Source organism: Balaenoptera borealis (genome assembly GCF_965194805.1).
Source record: "Balaenoptera borealis genome assembly, chromosome: 3".
In the NCBI taxonomy this organism is placed as follows: Eukaryota; Metazoa; Chordata; class Mammalia; order Artiodactyla; family Balaenopteridae; genus Balaenoptera; species Balaenoptera borealis.
In genome coordinates, this window is record NC_138866.1 from 50,476,432 (window position 1) to 50,491,811 (window position 15,380).

The following is a 15,380-nucleotide window of genomic DNA, read 5'->3' on the forward strand; positions in this document are numbered from 1 at the left end:
AAGTAATCAAGGACATTATCATAGCTCTGACCTTAAAGAACTTATATATAAAACAATAATCCCATTTCCCCCTGGTTACTACAGGATCTAAAATGAAATATCCTCAAACCATTAATTCTGGTTAAGCATATTTATCTATGGCACTGCATTTTTTCTATTTTATACATATGGCATGGAAATGTGACAGATTACTAACAGTTTTAATCTACAATTGCTTTGAGATTTTTGAAATCCATAAAATAGCTAATGTTATCTGCCCTAAAAATCCTAATACTTAAATCACCATAACCTTCTGCATGCCACAATGACACACACTTAAGGCCAACTGAAAAAGGGAAACAATGTACTCATTAGATAAAAGCCACAATATAATGATGCGCGATGTTTCATGAAGCAGCACTGACTCGTCATAAGGCATTATGAAAGATTAACCTCACTTATACATTAATTTTGTTAGAAGTAAATGTGATCAGCTGCCAACATTTCACATGGTTGCGAATCTCACTTCAGCTCTCCAAGAAGTCACGTACATTTTCTGGAGGGTGAACAGGCCCTCCCTGTGCGACTGGTAGACTACACAGACAGATGACGCAAGATGCCTATAATTATAATGGACTTTAAAGTAAAGAACAATTGGAATTCTTCCCAAAAGGACTTGCACACTGAAGAGTGAACTGTTTTGCACACAAAAAGCTTACTGAGAACAGGACAGTGGCTCAAGGACCACTTTTCTAAATATATTTCCCATACAAAATAATTTCAAGATATAATAATTATTAGTTCCTTGTACAGTACTCTATTTAAACAAGAATTAATCAAATAGTAAGTATGTGAAAACTGCAACACCACAAAGATTGAGGCATGTTACTAGTGTAATCAAACAATAGAACGGGCAAGCAAAATATTTAGAAGGCTGAATCATGGCCGCATATCTAACTGATTTCAACCGTGACTTGTACACTGTGAGACAGCACAGATAACTTATGCAGATGGTTCAGTAGCAGAATGGCACTTGGTTTGCTCTTAATAGAAACAACATAAATGCAACTGAACAATTTAGAGACAGACAATAGCCTTATTTGCATGCTGAAAATCTGGTTGTGTCCCTCTAGCCCACACACCGTTCACCGTGCGATCTGTTGATGAGTAAACACATAGTGCAGGATTCATTCAGTGGGATCTAGGCCCCTTGGTCTAACCGAAATCAGTTCTTGGTCGATACTGCAATACCATGGGGTATGACTGATACAAAGGGCCATCCTGAGGGCAGACTTGTGAAGCTAAGCAGTTCAGACATCGAAAGTTTTCGCCTCTTAGTCGCCATCTTGTCATGTCGATGAACTCCACAGTATGATCCTTCCCCATAATTTCACCGTTGCACAGCACATCCAACTCATAAGAACTTGGAAGTTTTAGTTTTAAACTTAGAAATTTTTTAATAGTTCCCACAGTTACACGTGTAGAAAACCGAATGAATTCCTTCATTAAACCCTTTACTGCATTGTCCCGATTGTCCATTATTTCGTAAACGATCTAGACATATAGCAATTTGTGGGTCAATTCTGTGATAGTCTCTCTCTTTTTTTAATTTATTTATTTTATTTATTATTTTTGGCTGCGTTGGGTCTTCGTTGCTTCGTGCAGGCTTTCTCTAGTTGCGGCGAGCGGGGGCTACTCTTCATTTGGGGGCGTGGGCTTCTCACTGCGGTGGCTTCTCGTTGCGGAGCACGGGCCCTAGGCACGTGGGCTTCAGAATTTGTGACACATGGGCTTCAGTAGTTGTGGATCGCGGGATCTAGAGTGCAGGCTCAGTAGTTGTGGCGCATGGGCTTAGTTGCTACACGGCATGGGGGATCTTCCCGGACCAGGGCTTGAACCCGTGTCCCCTGCACTGGCAGGCGGATTCTTAACCACTGTGCCACCAGGGAAGCCCTGTGATAGTCTTTATCATCTTGATTTTCATCACATTCTTCATCTACTTTAGGTCTGTCCACTTTTGAAGTATCATCGTGTCCATTTTCTTGAGGCTTGTTTTTCTTCCAAAATTCACACTCAAGTTCTTGTTCTTGTAGTCCAGGGACCAACTTAAATATAATTTCCTCTAATGTGTTATCCAAGCTCAACCTTTCTAACGGGTTTGTCTCATGAACCTGGTTGCCACACCTTGGACACCCATTGCTATCTTCAAAGTGCTGGATGATACAGGTCTTACAGAAGGTGTGGAGGCGTTCTGTCACTGTAGTTGGCTTGATCAGATACCCTTTATAGATACAGCAGATGATGTAAGGATTGAAATCTTTTACCAAGTGTTTCCTTTGGGTAGCCATTTGTGGTTAGCTAGGACTGGCTCTAGTAGTTCAGGCAAACAGGGGTATTAAGTGGATGAGAGTCTGACCCCAGGAGCTGGTGTGGAGTTCCCAACTGCATGTCCCGAGGCATTAGAACTAACATCCAGACTTCTCATGTAATCGCTGGTCATCACTGCTTTTGGTGGTTCTGCTTTTCCATATCCGGGGTTGCCGCCACCGCTGCTCCTCGCCGCCAGCACGCCGGCCTCAGAGGGAAGGAAACTGAAAGAGAAACAGCGCCTGCCGTGGCCTGGCCAGTCCCTGGGCCCCGTGGAGACTTCTATTTTCTAAATTTAATCTTTATTTTATATTGGAGTATAGCTGATTTACAATGTTGTGTTAGTTTCAGGTGTACAGCATAGTGATTCAGTTATACGTATACATGTATCCATTCTTTTTCAGATTCTTTTCCCATATAAGTTATCACAGAATATTGAGCAGAGTTCCCCGTGTTATACAGTAGGTCCTTGTTGATTATCCATTTTACATATAGTAGTATGTATATGTTGATCTCAAACTCCTAATTTATCCCCCTCACCTTTCCCCTTTGGTAACCATAAGTTTGTTTTTGAAGTCTGTGAGTCTGTTTCTGTTTTGTAAATAAATTCATTTCTATCATTTTTTATTAGAGACTAGAATTCTAATAAGCCAGAGTCACAAATAGATAAAGCAGTACCACTCTTCCCATTACAGTTTTTTGGAAGAAAATATAGTTGTTTTCATGAAAATATGTCATTTATGTTAACATGTAATGTATTTATTTTAATTATTTTGAAATGACAATATAATGCTTGAAATTTATTGGTTTAATTTTCCATAAGGCAAGCATCCAGTGATATCCATATAAACACCCACATGAAACTCCACATAAACAAAGGATCTTTGACATAAACAAAGGATCTTTGAAGTTGCAGTAATCTTTAAGATTGTGAAGGAGTCCCAAGACCAGCATATTTGAGAATCACTGCTCTAGACTAGGCTCCTTTTCTCTGACTCTGGAAAAGCCCTGTGCTCCCTATTTCCACTGCCTTCTAGGCTGAATTTCTTTGTCCACTACACTGATAGTTCCTACTTAATGGCCAGCTTCTAGTTTCTTTCTCTTTTTCTGTGACTCTTCCATGAACCCTTGTGACGTGGATTTTGATCTCAGTTTTCCAGATCTCACAGCCATTCTTCTTTCTCTTCCTTGATGGGTCAGGAATCTCGGGTAAGTTCTCTTCCAGGCAATTTAACACCGTAGTAGACTTTTGTTTTTTTCTGCCTCACATCCAAACTCCCTTCCTGTTTTGGGGCATCCCATATTGTTGAATCTTGGTGGGAGACAGCTGCATCTCCCACTTCCGTAACTAAAGGGAGCAAATACCCCTCCATACTCATGGCCCATTGGATACAGCCATGTGAACTAGGCTTGACTAACTGAAGGCCCTGCCTGGGGCTTTGACTCTGGAGCGGGTGACGGAAGGAGGAAGGATGGATTCGGACTTATTTGTGGCAGCATAAAGTATTCAGTGGTTAGCGGGCCACACGCAGTGCCAGCGGTAGCAGTGTCCTGCGGTGATGTGGACAGTAATGTTGGCAGTGAGGTTCTGCACAGCCTGGGAATCCTAATGCATTGATGCCTTTGTTTCCGCCCATTTTATGTGCTTTCTCCAGCTTTTCTGTCAGTTCTGCAAGCCACCTGATTTCCTTTCTATATATTCCTTTTCTGCCTACGTTAGCTAGAGATCATTTCTATTTACAATCAATAAGAGCTAACACTTCAATAGTGCTTTCTGTGTGCCAGGCACTGTTCTTAGTACTTTGCATATATTAACTCCTTTAATACTCACAGCAATGCTGTAAGAAAGATACCATTATAATCCTCTTTCTACGTATGGGGAAAATATGATAGAGGTTAAATCGTGTTCCCCACATCACAAAGATAGTAAGTGGCCATGCCAGGCTGCAGGCCCAGGCAGACTGGCTCCAAGCCCAGGCTTTTACACTCTCTGTACCACTCTGACTGAACACATACGTGACTGAGACAAAGATATAAGTCTAAATTACCACTGAGCAAGCAATAGGGGCCGGTGCTACATGAAATCTGGGCCTTTCATCAACTTTTACAAATTTAATCCTTTTGACAAACAGACATGGGCCTTCATTTGCATATGAAGCCAAATTTAAAACAGTAATAGCAAATTAATTTGTGGTTGCCCATGGCAGGTATTTTTCTAAATATTTTAAATTTTCCTTTCTAGCTGTGCTTTATAGGGATTATAATGAGAGTCTATTTAGGATCTGTCAAATAAGGTGGTAACATGCCCTGTACCTTTAAATATGTGTATATATACACATACATACATACACACATATATTAAATGTATGTTAACTGGCAGTTGCATGTAGTGCTGATGGCTTGCTGGTGGTTGAAATGGAGAAATGACCAATGGTGTAATGTATCAGCACTTCAGTGTGTGCTCCCCTGGAACTCAGGATAATCTGAGTTGGTTAGATACTCTCCACCTCCTTTCTCACACTCCTCCACTCTCCAGGGCTAAGTAAGGGAATATGGATGCTGTATTTTATTTTATCTAAACCATAAAATGAACATCAGGCAGTGGAATTAATTACAAGAAAGGAAAAAAAAAATCAAACAATAAAAAGATTTCAGGGCATTAGCTCAGTTCCATACACTGCATTGTATAATTACTACCCACCCAGCTTCTCAGCAATTACATCATCACGAGCAGTGAAATTACATTTCAGTGATAATTTTAAAAGTACAGCAGTAGCAATCCAGTATTAATAACTCTGAACATGAGTACGGAAAACTAGTGTCTACGGTTCAGTAAATACTACCGCTTGTAGTTGGAGTTAACTCTTCATTTACCATAGATTTAATATGTTACATCTTTAACCTCCACCAGTGTGTTCCTTGTTCTCTAAAAGTTTCATAATCCCATGCAAACAAAGACCAGATGTAGTGCCACAGACCCCTGACAGGGAACGGAGAGCTTGACTTTGAGAGCAATGGAAGGGTACTCAGGGAGCTTGTTTTGCAGTGTTCCAGGGAGATGGTGGTGTAATTGTGCCATATTGAAAGCTTTGATAACTTGGGGAGGAGGAGGCAACAGCAGCAATGAATTCTAGTATGATGAAAAGGGATGTGTTTTGAATACAGGCAAAGCATTGAACTCGCTGGTCAGTGTCCTGCTCCACGTGAAGATAACAGCACACCATGTTGTCTTTTGGAAGACAGAGACACAGGACTTCCACTCATTTGAGGGTTCATTATTTTCCCGTTAATTTTCACAAACTATTCGGCAGCCTAAAACTCATATTCTGAACTTCAAGAGTGGCCAAAGTAAGGGCTTCAGGCAAAATTTCACCCCAGGGATATTGAACCATGGGAGGGATCAGTTTAGATTTTTGTGTTTGGTCCAGTTTTACCAGAGGGCCACTCTTTGATCAACACTGTGGTCAAGGCTGTGTAATTCTGAGCCTTTCAAGTGCTGCTTGTGGAATGCCCTAGCTCTGCTAGGAAAACTGGGTCAAGCATAGTTTATGCTTCTCATGGAAAGAATTTCATAGAAGTATTTTTCTGTCATGACTATGGAAAATCAGGAAAAGTTCTTGAAATAATACAATTGCTTGATGGCACTTATGGCTAATGCAAAGTAACCATATTTCTCTATTAGCCACAGAAAAATCAAACTAATATTCCCTCTCTTCCTTATTGTGTTTGACCATTACTCCTCACAATGCACACACATATCTCCCCTAAGCATTCTTTAGTTTTACAGTTCCCGGTCTGTTTTATCTCTGACCCTGTGTTAGGCACATCTTCAGAATTTTAAGAGGGATAGGAAATTGATGTTGTCTACTCTGTCTTGTTCCCTTCCACTGTGTTTTGAAAAGTGTCTTGGGACTTCTGTATGTCCCTCAAAAGTGTTTCTCCTGTTGATTTTTCTAGAAGTTGGGTCACCCAGATGTGCCAGGGTAGATAAGAGGATATTGAATTGGCTCCCTGGAGTAAAGAATCAGGGTGATAAACTGGACTTTCAACACCTACAGGACTAGGAATTGCTTTTGATTTGTCTTATGTAGCTTGTTTACCTGAGCATACCTTTTATATTAATGGCACACTTTGCAACAGATGCTCATATAAGACAAATGCAGTGTTGAAATATGAGGGAAGAGATCAAACTAAGTTCAAGCATTTTGAAATGGAACTGATGGAAATCCCAGAAGATCCAGCATAATAAAGTGGTAAGATGAGAAGGAACCCATGTCATAGATTTAAGAGAATTAATGTCTTAACTGTAAGAATCCACCGGCCTTGGAACTTGGCAATGTTGACAAAGTACCGCAACCCAATGTGGGGGGATCATGGATTGATCAGAGCTCTGGATAAATTAGTGCATTTGAACTTATAGCAGCTGAGTAGAAGGAATGGTAGAAAAAAATGGAACAATTCTCCAGTAATCTCCATGACTTGCTTTGATAGAGGGAGTTGCTATCTGCTAGCTGTTGGGAGAAACTGTCACACTAGTGGTAACTGATGAAAGTTTTGCCAGCAACTGACAGTCCAACCTACCTGGCCTGATATCCAATGCAAAGTTGGAAAGTATTCAGAAGTAGAGTCTAGCACAAGGGAATAAACACAATTAGTTTGACCTGGCAGACATCAGTGGGATATATCAAAGAAATTCATTTAACAAACTCAGTAACAAATACTGAGTACCTAGAATAGGTCAGGCATTTTTCTAGACACTAGAGATATAGCAGTGAACAAAATAGTGAAAATTCTCCCCTTCTCGCCCATGGAGCTTACATTCAAGTAGGAGGACACAGACAGTAAATAATGTAAGTAAACTATTCAATAAGTTAGATAAGTACTATATAAAAAATAAAGCAGGGAAGATGGATTAGGATCATTGGGGGTAGGGTTGTAATTGTACGTAGGGTGCATATTGAACCCAGCCCTAAGCAAGAGGAACAGCCAACGTGGGAAGTGTACTAAACCATACTTAACTTTTGGTTTCCTGGCTTGAGGAGAAAGTGAAAAATGTTTAACAATATGTTCTTTCTTTTCTGGCTTATTATCTAGAATAAAGAGGAAACCTGAGGAAATCATAAAAATGAGGATCCAGGAAATTGAAGATTCTGAGGCTAGAGAGGAGAATCAGAGCTAGGAATAAAAGGGAATGATGGGAAGAGACGGAGTCAGAGGAAAAACTGTATCACAGGAGTTTCACCCGCAGTGTGGTATCCCCCAACAGCAGAGATATCAGGATCTTCTGGAGCAGATGAAGATTTAGAATGTGGGACTTAACATGTAAAGGGAAGTGAACCTTGCCCACCTCCTCAGTGTGCATGTCCCAGTAGTACCTCCAAGTCAACCCCAGATGCATTAAAATAATGTGAAAATCAAAAGAGCAATCTGTGCTTTTCTTAACATGTCAGTCTCACTGTATATGCAGTACTTTGTCCAGTTCTGGTTGTCACAGTTTAAGAAAGACAATGGCAAACTAGTGTGTATTCAGAATAGCCTGATCAGTATGGTGAGGAGAAGTGAAAGCAGATTACAGGAGGAAGAACTGAAAACGTTGGAGATGTTTAATGTATTGAGTAGAGTTAGGGGTGTGGCCTGTTAGCTATTTTCAGGTATTTCAAAATTTTTGTATGGTAAATGGTTTCAGTTTGTTTTATACAACCTCAGAGGAGAAAACCAGGATCAGCGAGTAGAGATTTCAACTGAATACCAGGAGGTACTCTCACAGCTAGATCTCTCAAAACTGGAATGACATGTCTTAAGAGACAGTAAGATTTTTGCTGTCAAAGGTGGCATCTTGTCAGAGGTGGAGTGGCCACTTGACGGGCTATTCTAGTGGGTCCGAGCCTCTACTGCAAGAGTCAAACCCACAGTTGAGAGAGATGATGGTGGCATGGATCAGGGTGACTGTTCTGGAAGAAGATCAAAGAGAAAACTTTCTCTTTGTCTCATGTTGCAAGGGTTGGATTTAATATTTGACCTTGTCATAGCCACTGTCTAGAACTGGTGTTCGCAAACTGACTGCATCAGAATCATCTGGTCCCATGCCTGGGAATTCTGATGATGATGGTCTGGTGGGAGTTTTTAAGAAGCTCTTCAGATGATTCTAATGTGCAGACAGAGTTGAAAACTACTTGTTAGAGGAAAGCCCATCCCTGGCATTCAGAGCCTTCCACAATTAAAGTCCCACCCTATTCTTCTCACTTTGTCTCCCACTATTCCATGAGGAAATCTTGGGCTTGAAACCAGTTCTACTCATTTGCCATTTCCCATACCTCCGTTGAGCTTTTCTGTGCTTGGCGTGTCATCATGCCCTAACCTCTGCCAGGAATATGGCCCTCCCACACCCTTATCCTGCTCACCACTGCCAGTCCTCCCTAGTCATGGACACACTTCTCAAAATCCTCCAAACTTTCAGGTCCATCTTCTTAACTGCCATCTCCTATGTGAGCTTCTTCAATTTTTTGCAGAGTTTGAGAAGGATTGGCATTAATTTTTCTTTAAATATTAGCTAAAATTCACCAGAGAAATCATCTTGTCCTGGGCTTTTTTTGTTGGAAGGTTTTTGATTAATGATTTAACCTCCTTACTCATTATTGATCTATTCAGATTTTGTATTTCTTCATGATTCAGTCTTGGTACATTTCTAGGAATTTATCCATTTCTTCCGGATTAGCCAATTTGGTGTCTTATAGCTTTTCACAGTAGTGTCTTATGATCTATGTATTTTTGGTGGTATCCATTTTAAAGTCTCCTCTTTCATTTCTGATTTTATTTGTTTGTGTCTTCTCTCTTTTTTTCTTAGGTAGTCTAGCTAAAGGTTTGTAAATTTTGTTTATCTTTTCAAAAAACCAGCTTCTAGTTTCATTGACTTTTTTTTTTTTTTTTTTTGGTCTCTATTTATTTCCTTACTTCTGCTACCTTTGGGCTTAGTTTGTTCTATTTTTAGTTCTTTGAGGTGTCAAGTTAGGTTGTTTAAGATCTTTCTTTTTTCTTAGTATACACATTTATTGTTATAAACTTCCTTCTTAGAACTGTTTTTGCGGTATCACACAGGTGTTGGTATGTTGTATTTCCATTTTCATTTGTTTTAAGATATTTTGATTTCCCTTTTAATTTCTTCTTTGACTCATTCACTGTTCAGGAGAGTGTTGTTTAATTTCCTCATATTTGTAAAATTTATGGCTTTCCTTCTGTTATTGATTTTTAGTTTTGTACTACTGGAAAAGATACTTGGTATTATTTCAGTCTTCTTAAGTTTGCTAAGACTTGTTTTGTAGCCTATCATATGATATATACTGGAGAGTGTTCCCTGTGTGGTTGAGAAGAATGTGTGTGTTGCTGCTGTTGGACGGAATGTTCTATATATGTCTGTTAGGTCCCTTTGATCGAAGGTGTGTTTCAAGTCTAGTGTCTCCTTGTTGATTTTCTGGATGATCTAATCTTTGTTGAAAGTGGAGTATTGAAGTCCCCTACTATTAGATTTTTTCTACTTCTCCATTTAGATGTATTAGTATTTGTTTAATGTATTTAGGTGCTCTGATATTGGTTGTGAATATATTTATTATTATTTTATCTTTTTGATGACTTTGTCATAATATAATGACCTTCGTCTCTAGTTACCATTTTTGGCTTAAAACCTATTTTGTCTGATGTAACTATAGCTACCCCTGCTCTCTTTTGGTTTCCACTGGCCTGGAATATCTTTTTCCATACTTTCACTTTGAGCCTATGTGTGTCCTTAAAGCTGAAATGAGTCTCTTGTAGGCAGCATACAGTTGGGTCTTGTTTTTTTAAATCCATTCAGCTACTCTGTGCCTTTTGATAGAGAATTCAGTCCATTTAATTTAGAGTAATTATTGATAGGTAAGTACTTACCAATGCCATCTTATTAATTATGTTCTGACTGTTTTGTAGGTCCTTGTTCCTTTCATCCTCTCTTGCTACCTTCCTTTGTGATTTTTCATATTGGTATGCTGCACTTCCCTTCTCTTTATCTTTTGTGGATCTAATATTGGTTTTTGCTTTGTGGTTACTATGAGGCCTACATTAAACATTTTATAGATGTAACAATCTATTTTATGCTGATAACAACAACAACTCTGCCCTCTTACTCTCTCCATTTAATGTTTTTAGTGTTACAATTTATCTCTTAATATTTTTTGTTAACAAATTATAGTAGCTATAGTTATTTTTAATACTTTTGTCCTTTAACCTTTATACTATTATTAAGTGGTTAACACATCACTGTATCACACTATTAGGGTATTCTGAAGTTGACTATATATTTACCTTTACTAGTTTGTTGTATATTTTCATATTATTTTCACATTACCAATTAGCATCCTTCTATTTCAACTTGATGAACTCCTTTTAGCATTTCTTGTAAGGCAGGGTGAGGTGAATTCCCTCACCTTTTGTTTGTCTAGGAAAGTCTTTATCTTTGTTCATTTCTGAAGGATAACTTTGCTGGATAGAGTATTCTTTACTGGCAGGCTTTTTTCCTTCACCACTTTGAATATAGTATTCCACTGTCCCGTAACTTGTAAGATTTCTTTCTGCTGAGAAATGGATAACCAAGTGGGGGTTCCTGTGTAGGTTATACTTTTTTTCCTCTTGCTGCTTTTAGAATTCTCTCTTTGACTTTGATTTTTGACAGTTTCATTATAATGAGTCTGGAGAAGATTGTTTCTGGGTGAAATTATTTGGTGAACTGTTAGCTTCAAAAACTTGGATGTCCAAGTCTTTCCCCAGGCTTGGAAAGTTCTCAGCCATTATTTCTTTAAATAATCTTTTTGGTCCCTTTCTCCCTTTCTTCTCCTTCTGGAATTCCTATAATTTGTGCATTGGTTCTTTTGATGATGTCCTACTTTTTATTCTCTCTCTCTATCTTTTTTATTTTTTGGTTCTCCCCTAACTGGGTAATTTCAAAGTTTCTACCTTCTAACTCATTTATTCTTTCTTCTGTTTGGTTATTCTTATGTTGATGCTGTCTATTGTATTTTTCATTTCATTTACTGAATTCTTCAACTCCAGAATTTCTGTTTGGTTCTTCTTAATAATTTGTATCTCTTTGATTCATTTCTCATTTTTTGTATGTATTATTTTGCCACTTCATTGAATTTTCTCTGTGTTTTCTTTTAGTCATTGTGTTTCCTTAAAACAGCTATTTTGAATTCCTTATTGGATAAATCATTGATCTACATGTCTTTGGGTTCAGATACTAGAAGATTATTGTGATCCTAAAGTGACGTCATGTTTCCTTGATTTTTCATGTTCCTTGGAGTTTGGCACTGCTCTCTTTGCATTTGAAGTAGCAGCTACCTCCTTAATCTTTACTAACTTCCTTCAGGGGAGAAATACCTTCCATAAGTCCTGCTAAAGATTCTGAGGCTTCTCTAACCTTGTATAGAAACATCTGCTCCATGCTTCTTGTTCCATCTTGTGGCTGAATTCTTAGGCTTGTATTTCTTGATCCTACAAGCACCAGCGTGGCTACTGATAGCTTCTTTTTTGTTTTCCTGAAGGTGGCGTTACAGCTCAAGTTTGTGTTTTCTCTCTGGCCTGCTTTCTGTGTGTGTGCTCTATAGATGTCTGCTGAAGCTAGCCTTCATAACCACGCTCAGGACAGTGCCCAGGGAGCCTGCCACAGAGTGGGGGGATGTGTGGGTGAGGCACACAGGATGCTGGGGATGACTCTGGGCTAGTTGGGGGAATCTGCTGGGTAATCCTTTCCCACTGGCTCATCTAATGCCACCATGATGCTGATATCACTCCAAAACTCCATGTGAGACTTAATCTATAGATAATTTGGGGTTGAGTGGACATCTTAAAAGTACTAAGATTTCTAACCTATGGGCATGGTTTAAGTCTCCATTTATTGAGATTGCCACACTTTTCTAAGCTCTGATACTATTTTATACACTCCAGTATCTGTCCAGTCACTCCATCCCCACAATCCTGGCAACAGACAAAAGGAGAATTTTATCTGATCTAGAAACTTTTTTTCCCCTTAATAGTCCAAGGGTTTCTAACACCACCAGTAATTAGACAACGTGTTTTGAATGTCTCAGCTTACCAAAATTTTATCTCTCAGGGGCTAAGTTCCCATTTGCGGATTTTTGAAAATAGCAGAAGTATTCTAAACCATTGAGTAGAGAAAGAACAAAAGGAACCAGGAAGTCATTATGCAAACATATGGACAGTTGAAGCTATTCTGCCTTGAGGACATGATGTCAGATATCAAACCAATGATCTGAGTGAGCAGATTAAAAATTATTCTTGCACTTCTTGTCCACCTCAGTTCTTGTTTGAACATTGATCTGTTCTATGGTTTCCAAAGAGCTCCAGTAGCATCAAACTTCTACAGCCGTAACTCTTTAATAGACCTCAATATTTCCATTCCAACCAGGCAGCTGTCAGTTGATGGCTGCTTTTTTCATTCTTCTGAAATCCAAACTTGCTTCTTTACTGACATATAAGAACTTGGGGGTATTTCTCTGCCCTCTGGCTTTTTAGTTTTTATTCAGGAAAAGTCTTGTTTGAAGTTGATTGTAGACAGATTAGCTGATGGGACTCTACAGCTGTGATTTTTCAGAAACTGTATCATAGGAAGAGGCAGTTTTTTCCAGCATTAGGTTTAGTGCTTTTTAAATGCAAGTTCATTAAGTGGTAATGGGCCTATAGATTGGTTTAGCTCTTTGTTCCTACTGAGGCTGTAAAACAGACTCATAGTCTTTTCAAGCACAGAGGTTGTTTGTAGCTTTTATGCAAGGCTAGGGTGGCCAGACTTTTTAATGCTGCCTAGCATTTCAAGGCTCATGATGGATTTACTAATATTATTGTACTTTGGTAGGAGAACTTATGTTTTGAGATATTTGTTATTCATTTGTTGTATCCTTTACGCATGAAAATTAAAAAGAGACCAAAACACACTTTTCCAGTTGGGAAGCAGTTATGTTTTCTGTCTCCAACGTGAAACACGTATCTTAATTTTGGCTAGCATTAAGCCAAGGTGGAGACTGAGCTGGGCCTGGGTTAAAAAGTCTGAGTTCCTCACTCTTTGCAGCCTCTTCTGGTGACTTGAGTTGCTCAGGCTAAGGTCGCAAGTTTTATGGGATCTGCCAGGTCAAATGGTATTTTCATACTTTGTACTGGTTGGGAAATAATAGTGGCTCCTGTCCTCGGTAGTGTAGGGATTTCTGAATTGTATGTTAGACAAAAACTATCCTAAGAAGAAGTTTTGTGACTAACAAAGAGGGGAAAGTCAGAAACTGATGGACAGAAGTAGGGAGATTTAGCATAACTCTAAAGGAAATCTGCAAATTAAAAGTGGGATGTTTATAGAAAATAGAGCCAGTTTGGGCACGCTGAAGCAGGAGAGTTCATTTTCTGGTTATTTAGGAGTTTATTTCTCTCTTTCTTCACTTTCCTTATTTCTTTTTTAAAATATAGCATAAGTAAACTTTTAACCCACATAGGACAAAAGTCTAATTCTGTATATTCTTCTGATTTTTCAATATTTTGGAGAGTTTAATACCTTTTGTATAAGAATACAATATAAAATATCAAAGTTGTATCTTATGAATCATGTAAACTTTATGATTGTCTAAAAAAGTTATTTGCTTTACAAAAAAGACCAGGGGATGTGAAGTGCCATAGAGTTCACAGTCCTTTTCTTTACTTATAAGCTTGTGGGATCCTGCATTTGAGAATCCTGAATGTTTATTCATTCTGCAGTAGACAGAGGAGAGGGAGAAGGCCAATGGTAAGCACGTTTCTCTGGGACTAGACTAATGTGAGAAACCCTGCTATGGTCAGCGACTCATTTGTTATATGAAATAGTCATTATAAGGGGGAAATATTAGATTTCAGGACTTTGGTTTCAAGGGAGCAGTTAGCAGAAGACCTTTGAACATTTCTATTTCTGGTTGGTCAGCACAAACTATTTAGGGGGCAAGTTCCTCCAGGAATCTCTTATAGTCACTTCTGTGCTGGGGGGCTCTAAGACCACCCTCAGGTTTGATGCTTTGCTAGAAGGATTCCCAAGACTCAGAAATGCTGTCATACTCATGGTTGTGGTTTATTTTAGGCAAAGGATGTAGATCAAAATCAACATGGGTCCAAAAGGCATGTGGGTGAAATCCAAGAGAAACCAGACGTAAACTCCCAGGTATCCCCTCCCAGTGGAGTCATACAGAGATGTCCTTAATTCTCCCAACAGTGCTGTGTGAGAACATGTGTGAAGTGTTGCCAACCAGAGAAGAGCACATAGAGCCGTGGTGCCCAGGATTTTAATCTGAGGTCAGCTATGTAGGTATGGAGCATCTTCATGACTGACCTTGGCTATTCAGTGTCTAGCTCCCTCCTCAGCACCCAGAGGTCAAACAAATATGGGATGGCCCAGTGCCTCAGGCATACAAAAACAGGCATTCACCATAAGTCACATTGTTAGCCTAAGCTATCTCGTCAAACTGATAGAGGGTGGTCAAAGGACTCAGGAATACAGAAACGGTCTGAGAAGGCAGGATATTCCTAGGAATCAGAGGTTATCTCCCAGGAGCTGGTTAGAGGCCAGTCTTCCTGAAGTCAGTCCTTTCTTGGAAATGTACAGGGTTTTGAAACAGGAGGGAAGGGGGCAGGGTACAACCTTTAAAAGAATGACATAGCCATTGAGGATATGACATAAACTGTTTAGAACCGACTAGGTCCAAGATGGCGGAAGATTTGACTTCCAGTAGAACTTGAGCCTCATTATACGCTCATTGTAATATATTAGTATCTAAATGACACACCCACAGGTGTCATGACAGTTCCAAGGCCGACCATAAAAGACCAAAAAGTAGTCTGTGGCCCAATTCCTGGAAATCCCCACTGCTTGCCCCAAATAGTTGGAATAATCCTCCCACTTGATAGCCTACGAAATTACCCAGCCCATAAAAACTAACCACCCCATATTTTGGGGCCACTCTCACCTTTTGAGATGGACCGCATTC

At 39.3% G+C, this 15,380-nt stretch overlaps 1 long non-coding RNA gene and 1 pseudogene across 2 annotated transcripts in view; one reads left to right on the forward strand and one right to left on the reverse strand.

The window, feature by feature from the left end:
- Positions 1–15,380, forward strand: part of LOC309624983 — a 714,184-nt gene that overhangs the window by 357,365 nt on the left and 341,439 nt on the right. The window lies entirely within an intron of this gene.
- Positions 1,182–5,086, reverse strand: LOC309624980 (polycomb group RING finger protein 5-like; annotated as a pseudogene). Its single transcript has 2 exons — positions 1,915–5,086; positions 1,182–1,562 (listed from the first exon to the last, which is right to left on the reverse strand). The product of its transcript is annotated as a polycomb group RING finger protein 5-like (transcript).